The sequence below is a fragment of the Pogona vitticeps genome, chromosome 10, assembly GCF_051106095.1.
Source record: "Pogona vitticeps strain Pit_001003342236 chromosome 10, PviZW2.1, whole genome shotgun sequence".
Classification (NCBI taxonomy): domain Eukaryota; kingdom Metazoa; phylum Chordata; class Lepidosauria; order Squamata; family Agamidae; genus Pogona; species Pogona vitticeps.
The window spans coordinates 22603904-22614573 of NC_135792.1; the positions used below are offsets into that span (position 1 = coordinate 22603904).

Consider the following 10670-nt stretch of genomic DNA (forward strand, 5'->3'; position numbering starts at 1 on the left):
AATAATTAAAAAGGACAGGTACGGTGACAGTAATTCAGTCAGGCTGCTATAAGATCAGTCACACATGCAGCAATGCAACATTTTTTTAAAAAAAGATCATCAACCAAAAAAGTAGAAGCCTCTGGCCAAGCACAGAATGATCTACAGTTAGCAGGCTCATCGGCTGAATGATTTGCTAATGGCCGTGTATCATGTGACCACAAATTTATGATATGAACTCAACAGGAGATGGGAAGGCAACATTTGGCTCGTGTGACCACAATCCTAGACAGCCATTTGTCAGATATAATTTGGTTTGCATTCATGCACTGAGCAGGGGGGTTGGACTCAATGGCCTTATAGGCCCCTTCCAACTCAGTGATTCAATGATTTTTCTCTTTCCATGCTTAAACAAGAAAATACCTTGACCTAACACTGCAGCTTTGATTTTATACTTCTTTGGTTCCAACCCCAACTCCCAGAAACCAAATTAATCATCTACCAAGCTTGACCATATCAGAACAATGTCTGTAGTGTGTACAGTATGTGTGCTTTGTGAGTTTAATATAAAGAAACATGTTCTTTATGTAAACTCTCTAGATTAGCCAAATAAAAGATACCACATCTCCCTTGGCAAAGGTGCAATAATATTAGACCAGACGTATTTTGCATAAAAGCTGGAGTTCAGAGTAATACAAGACCTTAATAAGAAAGACAGTACTTGCACTAGATTGCTTATGGATAATGATATTGGTGCGAGCTGATAGAAGGAGGCGTTGATTTAACAAGTAATTTTGAAAAGAGGTTTTGCTTCAGTGATTTCACATTCTGGCTTTTCTTTGGCGACTGGGCGGGGGAGCAGAAAAGCAGATGAGATGCCTTAGAATGATTCCCGTTCATTCAGAGAACCTAGGAGTAAGAACGGCCTCAATTTCTTTGACCGAGTTTGAGCCGTCCCCCTATTAGAGCAAATGAACCGCAGAAAAGTCATGCACACCAATAACTAGGAGAAAACAGGTCGTAATGAAGGGGGGGGATTGTTCTTACTAGCGGAAGCAGGATCATTAACTCTGTGTGTTATGACTGATCATTATAAGCACAGTTTTATATATATATATATATATGCAGTTCTGACTTATGGAGACCCTTTTGCAGAGCTTTCCAAGTAGACAACACTCAGAAGTGGTTTACTACTCCCTTCTTCTGGGACTGTGCGGGGTATCCAGCAACACTGCATCTTGCCCAAGGTGACATAGGCTGGCTCTAATTGCAGGAGGCACAGTGCGGAATCAAACTCCCAACCATTGGCTCCACAGCCAGATTCCTAAACCATTGGACTATCCATCTGGACAAACACATTGGAAGGAATTCATTTATAGAATTATAAGATAAGCTGCAAGTGACCAAATTAACACTATACTAAATGTGAGGATCAAAACAGGGTACCGAGATTTTGCTGAGGTAGGTGCTTTGAAAAAGTTAGAGAAGCCTTCTCTTGATTTCAACTGTCTTGATGAAAAATGCATCCTTGCAAAATGGCTGATCTTCTTAATAGGAAACGCCAGGGACTGTGATTTCCCCCCCCTTCCTCTAATCAACTTTGTGGCACCTCAAATAGTAACTGCTGTATTTTAATGTGAGCTTTCATGGGTAAGTCTGAGGAAGGGGACTTGTCCAAAAAAGCTCACATTGAAATATAGCAGTTACTCTGCCACAGAAGTTTTGTCTTTATTTTTAATTTCTATTTTGTTTGTGCCTGATATGCAAGCGCAGACTTACACGGCTATCTGTTCTAAATCTAAGCAACTTCGTGACAGATCAGCGTTATGACACAAGAGTGACAGAAGAAAACAGAATGTTCCTCAAATACGTGTGACGGTCAGAATCCTACAGGTGTTTGGATAAGGTTTCCATGACTTGTCAATTGTAGGTAATTGACAAGGTGTTGAAGCATGTCTCCCTCATATGCCATGTTCCCCGAACTTCAAAACTGGGCTTCCTGGCACCTCTTCAATAACCTGGAATTAGTGGTGGCAGATCACACACACCCTTCCATGGACACTGTTAAGACTGATCAAGCCTTAAAACAGCAACTTTAAGTATAATATTATTGCACTGTATAAGAAAACATTCCGAAGTATCTTTTAACCCCATGGCAAGCCAACTATAACTCACCTTATATTATTATCAGAAATGGTATTTTACAGCTATGGACTTACATGCCTTCTTTCCCTTTCTAATGAAACGTCATTATTCCAATACATACAATATCTTTTTTGTGCCTAGCTTTCCCTTTGCTCCCATCCTCCAGTCCTGCTATATTTCATTTCTTGCAATTACGTGACATTATTGCCAGAATCTTTTTTTTACCCCCTCCACAGCTATTGATTTAGGTGTATATGGTTATTACAATGCAAAATAAAACAGTTTGCCTATCCATTCTATCTTGTAGTGTTGAACATTAACTTGATTTGTTTCAAATCTGCATTTGATTTGGCAAAGAAACCATTTATCTTTATGAACAAAGCAATCATAAAGAAGGGATTTCAGAAGATCGCTGCTTTAAAAATTTAATAGCCTTGTGTCTTATACACTAGAAAAATGAATTAAACCTTCAAACATTATATATCTCAATGTAACCTTTTTGCATTTCATCCTATGTTTAATTTATTGTATAAAGCTTATCTTTCCCCACCCACCCCCAACACATACAAATGTACACACCTAAAGGAAATTCTTACTATATACAAGGGAGTTATTTTTACAGATGCGATAAAAAAGCCAAGGAATTATTTTTCAGGAGCTTTATAAACGAGTTGGGAGAAGGAGTATGATTAAAAACAGATGATCTCTGAAAGATCCTGCTAAAGTTAGTTTTCTGCAATACACAGCAGTTTGTTTATTGTGGTGGGCTGTGGATACTAATTGTTTGTTTCATTCACATAGAAATGGATAAAAATACATATTTTTTCCTCTGCTGTCTGTAAGACAGCAAGGTATGTTCTGGTGTTCTCAAATCAATACAGTTTGTAAAAATTTCATAACTTTTGTGAATTGTGTAAAAAGCAGTATCTGTTGCCTCATTGCATGGAATTGGAAAGTTTTATAAGTTAGAAGCATCCGATGGGTTGCTCGTATCTCTAATAACTTTCTGAGCTTGCATTATATGTGTGCTTTGCTTGTTTTCTCTTAATGGGAAAAATATTGGTTTATGGAGACTAACACAAGAATATTTCACACAAATTGCAGACACTTAGGTGGAATGGGAAGGGCTTCTTGTCTTGCTCTTGTGCTGGAGGTGGGGAAATTTATAGAACTGGGAAGTACTTCGGTGAGATGTTTTTCAGGCTGATGGGCAAAGTCAATAAGAAAAAGGATTTTACTGAGTACTCTTCAAATTCTTAGTAATAATACCAACCATGCCACAGCACAAAATGCAATATATTGATAGCTATTCAAATGCCAATAAAGCTGCAATACTGTAGTCCCTGAAGAGCACTATGAGGAATCAGAAATAGTGGATTTCCCCCTTGGGGAGGGAGATGTCCATTCTTGCATGGGAAAATCATACTCTGAAGTCAACTTTTGACCTTATTGCTTTGGAAATATCTGTAGCTGATTCTTCCCTTCAAGGGAGACATAGCAGTGTGGTAAGGGGTGTTCTAAGAGAGGTGAAGATCAAATTCAATCCACAGCTCTCTAGTCTTCAGGCTTTCCCTTTTTAAAAAACTCAATCCATGTGAGCCCTAGTTTAAAAGGGTGCAAATTTGTAGAAACTGGGGCTGTTCGCTGCCGTTGGTCAAATCCTGAATCCCAGGTTAAACTGGGGCTAATTGTTTCAATCTGGGCATAGCTTGGATTGACATGGACAGCTCTGGTGCAGATCACAACCATTCTGCGCCATGCTGGGAAAGTTCAGGATTGGGAAGATTTAAAAAATTGTCCTCATGCAAAAGGAAGACGTTGAAGTGGGATGAGATTATGAAAGAGTGGAGGGTGCTGAGCTTTGCTAACGGGCACAAGGCACAGCGCAGTACAACAACAGAACCACTTACCTTGGGAGATGCTGAGTGCTCTAAAGCTAGAGAAGTTCAAGGGAAAATTGGACCGGCATCTGTCAGATCTGCTTTGATTTGGATTCCTGTATTGAGCAGGGACGTGGTGATGCTGCGAGTTAAACCACAGAAGCCTCTGTGCTGCAAGGTCAGAAAACCTGCAGTCGTAAGATCAAATCCACGTGACAGAGTGAGGCCCCATCGCTTGTCTCACCTCCCGCCAACCTAGAGGTTCGAAAGCATGCAAGATGCAAAAATGCGAGTAGATAAATAGGTACCACCTCGGTGGGAAGGTAAACGGCATTCCGTGTCTAGTCGCGCTGGCCACATGACTATGGAGGATTGTCTGTGGACAAAATACTAGCTCAATGGGTTGGAAACGGAAATGAGCACCGCCGCCTAGAGTCGGACACGACTGGACAAATTGTCAAGGGGAACCTTTATCTTTATTGAGCAGGGGGTTGGACTCGATGGCCTTATAGGCCCCTTCCAACTCATTTTACTCCTCCTCCTCCTCCTTTTCTTCTTCTTCTTCTTCTTCTTCTTCTTCTTCTTCTTCTTCTTCTTCTTCTTCTTCTTCTTCTTCTTCTTCTTCTTCTTCTTCTTCTTTGTTCTTTGCCATTCTTTCACTTTGGGATTATTTAGATGCAAATCCATCCGGCGTCGTATAAATTGTCCTCTCTCCAAACGCAATCGATTTCAAAACCATGCAAGCAAAAGACAACAACAACAAACAAAACTAAAGCGCTCTTGGATTTTTGCAAGTATCCATGACATGGAAGCCTTTAAGTGACTCTGAGCTATTTTCCAAGCTGTCAAGCTGCCAAGCAATTTCCTCGCTAGAGATTCCCGCCCTAGGCAGCTGGCCATCACTTGCCTTTTTGGACACATGTGAAGAAATAAGCATAATTACCAACAAGATGTAATCACCGCTGGTTTATTATTAAAGCTGCTGCCATATGTTTGTTCCGATGTGTTAACAACGGCCACAAAAAAGTGGAACTGTTTGGGGGTTTCGATGCTGGGATAGAAAAAGGAAAGAGGCAGTGTGTAAATAAATATTATATCTGTGAAAACACGACATTTAAATGCAGCATCTGACTTTCCAAATACTTCACCAAAGAAAGCCTTCCACAAAACCATTTAACAAAAACAGCAGGGAGAGAAAGCGCTTTAGAACCATGATACTCCATGAAGGATTATGAAAATAGAGGTCATTGATAGACAGTGAATAGCGAATACAACTTTGAAAAGCCTCTCACATTTGTAAATACATTGAGAAGAATGTATTCCTCTCTGGTTTTGCTACCGCAGGATATTTACAGGTTTTCTGCAGGAAAAAGGGAGCAAAAGAGAACAAAAATAAGCTTTTATCACATTCGAGACACTCCCTGTGATGTGTCTAGCTTGTATCTTGCCACTGTTTGCAAGTTCTTGTCTAACCAAATTGTCCTTCTTTGATTCAAGGTGAGCATTCATGGCTCTTTCTGAAAGATGCTGAGCCCCTGTACACAAATAAAAAATGGGGTGCTAAGATTTGGGTGGCTCGGCCCCTTTGGCTTCAGTGAACTTTGTTCATACCAGAGGCAATCACAGAGTAGAAATATCAGCTAACACGATCTGGTCATTGCCCAAAGGATGCCTGGATATGTTTACCATCTTCTCAATCTTTATGGCAGTTTGCAAATTACAAAGGTCTGCAAATCTCTTCCTCCCAGTTTTATTGTTGTTACTGTTTAGTCATTAAGTCATGTCCAACTCTTGGTGAGCCCATGGACCAGAGCACGCCAGGCCCTCCTGTCTTCCACTGTCTCCTGGAGTTGGGTCAAATTCATGTTGGTCGCTTGGATGACCCTGTCCAACCATCTCATCCTCTGTCATCCCCTTCCCCTCTTGCCCTCACACTTTCCCAACACCAGGGTCTTTTCCAAGGAGTCTCCTCTTCTCATGAGACGGCCAAAGTATTGGAGCCTCAGCTTCAGGATCTGTCCTTCCAGTGAGCACTCAGGGTTGATTTCCTTCAGAATGGATAGGTTTGTTCTCTTGGCCTATGAATAAAACAAATAATAATATGAAATACTAAATAGTAGAGGAAAAAAGTCACGGCGTTCCACTGCCAGCTTGTGTTTTCCTTCTGTGTAATGAATGAAAAACATAGAGATATGTTTAAGTAACTAAAGATGGAACTTTAGTTACTTTTGAGAAGTGAGGAAGTAAAGAATCCCTTTTAAACAACCTAATGCATTGGTTATTATGTGTTGGTTTTTGGAAGAATAACTAAAACTAATTATATTCAACTTTAATTTTTCCCACCCCCACTCTGCCTTATTTAGGAGAATCTGGACCATTTTGTTTACCTAGATGCTTCACCATGCAAAGATTACTGTCTCTCAGTAACTTTAGGAGCAATGTGACATTTGGCTGCCTGCTCCTTCATGAAACGAATGCCTTCCAAAGATACACAAACAGACAGACAACAATGGAGAAGCTCTAATTAAAACAAACTCTTAAGTATATTTATTTGAAATGATAAAATTTACTGTCGCTTAATGTTCAATACTAGCCTGCTTGTCCCCCCCCCCCCCCCCCCGGTGAACGTTTAAATCAAGAGATGGCAATTCGTTTAAGGAGGACAAGGCAATGAAAAGAAAAGCCACTTGAGTTTAATGGCAACTGACAGTTTAGTTCAGACACAATTAAAATCAACGTGGTTTACTTTCTCCATTAGCAGCAACATATTCCCTTTAAGTTCATATAGGGTTAAGTTTGTCATCTTTGGAGGTTCCTTAATGGCTTGTGTTATCTCAACTTTGATTCATAATGGGGGCAGTGTATTATATTCCCAGTGCACATCTTCAGACATATTAGGATGTGGAGTGAATTTGACAGGAGAGTTATATTTCTTTTCTTCTCTGAAATACCCCATGAGGTTTTCCTGCTGCCGACCTCCCCAGACCTCGCCTTTACATTAGACTTATTGTCCTGAAGGAAGATTTAGTTAAAGCTCCCAATTCATTTCATATAGTGCTCTTCCGTTCGTCGGCAGCAACAGCCCTAACTTTAGCAATTTTGATAGGAAAGCTTTCTGTGTTTTTCTGGATAGTAAACAATTATTCTCTCATTGGGCGTTCTTATTGACTGCTGGCCGGCTGCTGTAAACTAGTTGTTTCATCTTGCTCTGTTTCTGTTATCTGGATAAATTGTTTGCTGACTGATTGAATAAGAAGAAAAATGGGAACGATGCACCAACTGGTATGCTACCCTCCAATATTCTAGATTATAGTTTGACCATCGACGGACAGAGATGCTCAGAGACAGACATTTAAAGAATAACTGTTTATCTTGCATTGAGTACGGCTATATTGCAGGTTTGCTGGGGGGGAAACCAGTGACAAAGCTGAACATACATACTTAGAACTAGGATTAATGACAACAAAAGAAGTATTGTGTTCATTGTGGGGTAGTTTCTGACTCCAAGGAGAATTCCTATGTATTGTGAGCATCACGGTATATGTGTACATATAAATCAAGTGTGATTCACTCAAGCACATAAGGCAGAAAAAAGACAGGACACACAAAATGCAGATAGGAGGTAGCAGAACATTGGCCTTCTAAATATTTACTGCTTAAAACTTTCAGGTCACTTGAAACAAATCCCATCCGTCTCTCCTAGTGATCAATTGCTGATCAAAAGAAATCTAATATGCTGCTTCCAACAACATCATGATAGCAAAAATAGACATGAAGGATGTTCTCCTTTGAATTCCCAAGCTCGTAACTCTTCTGTATCCTCCCCCTCCCAAAGTCGGAAAACATAAGGCAGAAGGAAACTAAAAATCAAGTGAAATGGAAAAATAGGTACACAGAGCACCATTTGCATGGCACGCCAACATCAGAAGCTGCCTTAAGGTGCTAACAAGGTGCTGATTGGCAATTCCCACCTTTCTGTGTTTGGCTATGTAGTTATCCTAAGTGCCCTAGTGAAAGTGCACTCCACACTGGCTTGAGTTGAAATCACCTGTGTGGTGACAAGGGGTGCTTAGCTGAGTGGCATTGGCACTTCCAAGAGTGAGCATTTACACTTGCAAAAGCATATCCGTGAACCTCAAATCTGTAAATACTGACAAACCAAAAGGTTCCTAACCAAACTCCTAAGCATGTGCTACAGCACCCAACTGGCACATTACTAGGGATTCAGTCATGGACTCATTAATTGGCTGCAATTCCCTGTTCCATGTAATGTCACTTAGTTTACACAGGCCTGCATAAATATTCACTTATATTCTAGCCACTGTCTTCCTGGGTTTCAGAGCAAGGGGATAGTTTTCTAAAGCCCTTTGTCTCAGATTCTTTCTAGCTATGGGGACCGTATTATGGCTGCATGAGTAACAATATCAGTACACTACCTTCAGGATCAGAAAAACTGTCTCAGGGTTTGGTCATATAAATGTATGAGTTTCAAGCTTACAATTTGGTGGGTCCTTCACCTGTGCACACACGATGTCTTGAGCTAAAAGCTCTAGTTTGCTGCCATCTGCTGAAAAAAATATTGTTTCTTTTTTTGGTGCACTGTTTAACAAAATAGTCAATGTCCCATTTGTCAAGTGAGGAAGAAATAGAACCCTGTAACTGCTGGCGATTCAGTGCATTTCCTTTGTGAAACACAAATCCAGATTGCTTTGGTGTGCAAGCAGAGAAGTTAAAATCAAGCTGCTGTTTGGGATTTCGTGTACATGGGTGAAAGCAGATGGGAGAAAAAGAGACACTCTTGCTTCATCAGATCCCCACATTTGCATTTGTTCCCCTTTAAATTAGTAGCTCAGAAAGAAAACATGCCAAGGGAACACAGAAATATATGCCTGTCAATGCCAGTGTCAAAGTATGTGATTTCCTGCTAATGAACATGGGAAGAGACATTAACATGGCAATTAATATTGCACTAGAATCCATGTGTTCTCCCCCTGAACAACTGTTTGCTGTTGCATGCTATCAAGTCACCTCTGATTTACGGTGACCCATTGAATGAATGATCTCTGAAATGTCTTCTCAAGAGTCTCAGCTCTTGCAAATTCAAGTCAATTCATCTTGTATTTGGTCTTCCTCTTTACTGATGCCTTCAAACTTTTCCATTGTTATTCTCTTTTCCAGAGAAAAACCTTTTCCATCATTATTGTCTTTGCCATCTCATCATGTGTCTAAAGTAGGACAACTTCAGTTTCATCGATTTTTGCCTCCAGAGAAAGTTCGGACTTAATTTGATATAGGGCCCGTTTGTTCATTTTTCTGGCAGCCCAGGGCATCCACAAAGCTCTCCTCCAGCACCACATTTCGAATAAACCAATTCTCTTCCTGTCAATTTTCTTCACTGTTCAACTTTCACACCCATGCATGGTGATTAGGAATACAAGAGTGTGGATGATCTTGGTCTCTGTCTCCAGTGAAATGTCTTCACTGCTGCCCTTCCAAGTTTCAGTCTCCTTTTGACTTCTTGGTTGCAGTCTTCATTTGGACTGATGATTGAACCAAGGTATACAAACGCTTTTACTGCTTCAGTTTCTTCATTTTCAATGTTAAAATTATGTAGTTCTTCTGCAGTCAATGATTGTTGTGTTCTTTGGGACCAGCAACCAAAAAGCCCCTCTCCTGTCTCCCCACCAGATGTGAAAGTGGTGAAACTCAGAAAGAAGCGTACCACCTTTTAGTTTTGCTTCTCATCTGTCCTCCACCAGTGTCACCTCCAGCTACCATTCCCGCCCAGTAGCTGCCTTGAAGTGGGTGGGTGCATCTTAATCTGGTGTTTTAGCTATAATCATTCTGCCCTGGGTGACCTTGCTAAGAATCCAGGCTCATATTGAATTCTGGCTCCCTGACTGCATTGCACTCAGCTTCACTGAGGGCACGGTTATAGTACTGAAAAAAACCAAATGATGGTTCAGGATTTTTGAAGTTATTCTAAAGTCACATGATAGTCATGTGGTTTTCACAGTGACAACTGATGCGAAAAACCACATGATTATCATGTGACTTCGGACAATCTTAATCCATTTCTCTTCGGACAACCTTAATCCATTTCTAAGCTGTGCTATATATTGGTTGAAGGGACAACATGGACTTTTAAAATTGTTGCATTTGAGGCTTCGTCCTGCACTTGCTGTCCATCATGCTTCCATGTGTGCTCAACTGTGTGGGGTAATGGATGCCAAGATCACGACTTTCATGCTGCCGTCAAACCTTGCAATCTGATCTGTTGTATATATATTTCCGCCGGTAATAGTGAAAAAGCACTATCCTACTTTGAAAAATAAAAATAAAAATAAAACAAACGTTAAAATAACACTGGCAGTGAAGGGCTGCGAGAGGCAGTCCGTGTGATGTCAGCCAGATGCAGGTGAAACCCTCAAATGCTTAGTATGGTTTCTTTCTTCAGCAGAAAAAGTGTGAGTACTAAGTATTCTCAAAGGCTTTCATGGCTGGGATATGATGGCTGTTGTAGCTTTTTTGGGCTGTTTGGCCTGAACACGGTCAAACAGCCTCAAAAAACTACAACATGTGAGTGCAAACTTTCACATTGCCTTGTTTGAAAAGACTCATTTCAGGATTCTGGCTGTATACTTGTAATTTTCTATCTCCAGGTGA

General features: G+C 40.5%; 1 long non-coding RNA gene across 1 annotated transcript in view; it reads right to left on the reverse strand.

Annotated features, from left to right (window-relative positions):
• Positions 1-4825, reverse strand: part of LOC144584410 (uncharacterized) — a 31379-nt gene extending 26554 nt beyond the window's left edge. Inside the window, exon 1 of the long non-coding RNA XR_013538634.1 lies at positions 4035-4825. This is a non-coding gene — a long non-coding RNA (uncharacterized LOC144584410). The remainder of the gene's footprint in view (positions 1-4034) is intronic.
• Positions 4826-10670: the final 5845 nt, after the last annotated feature.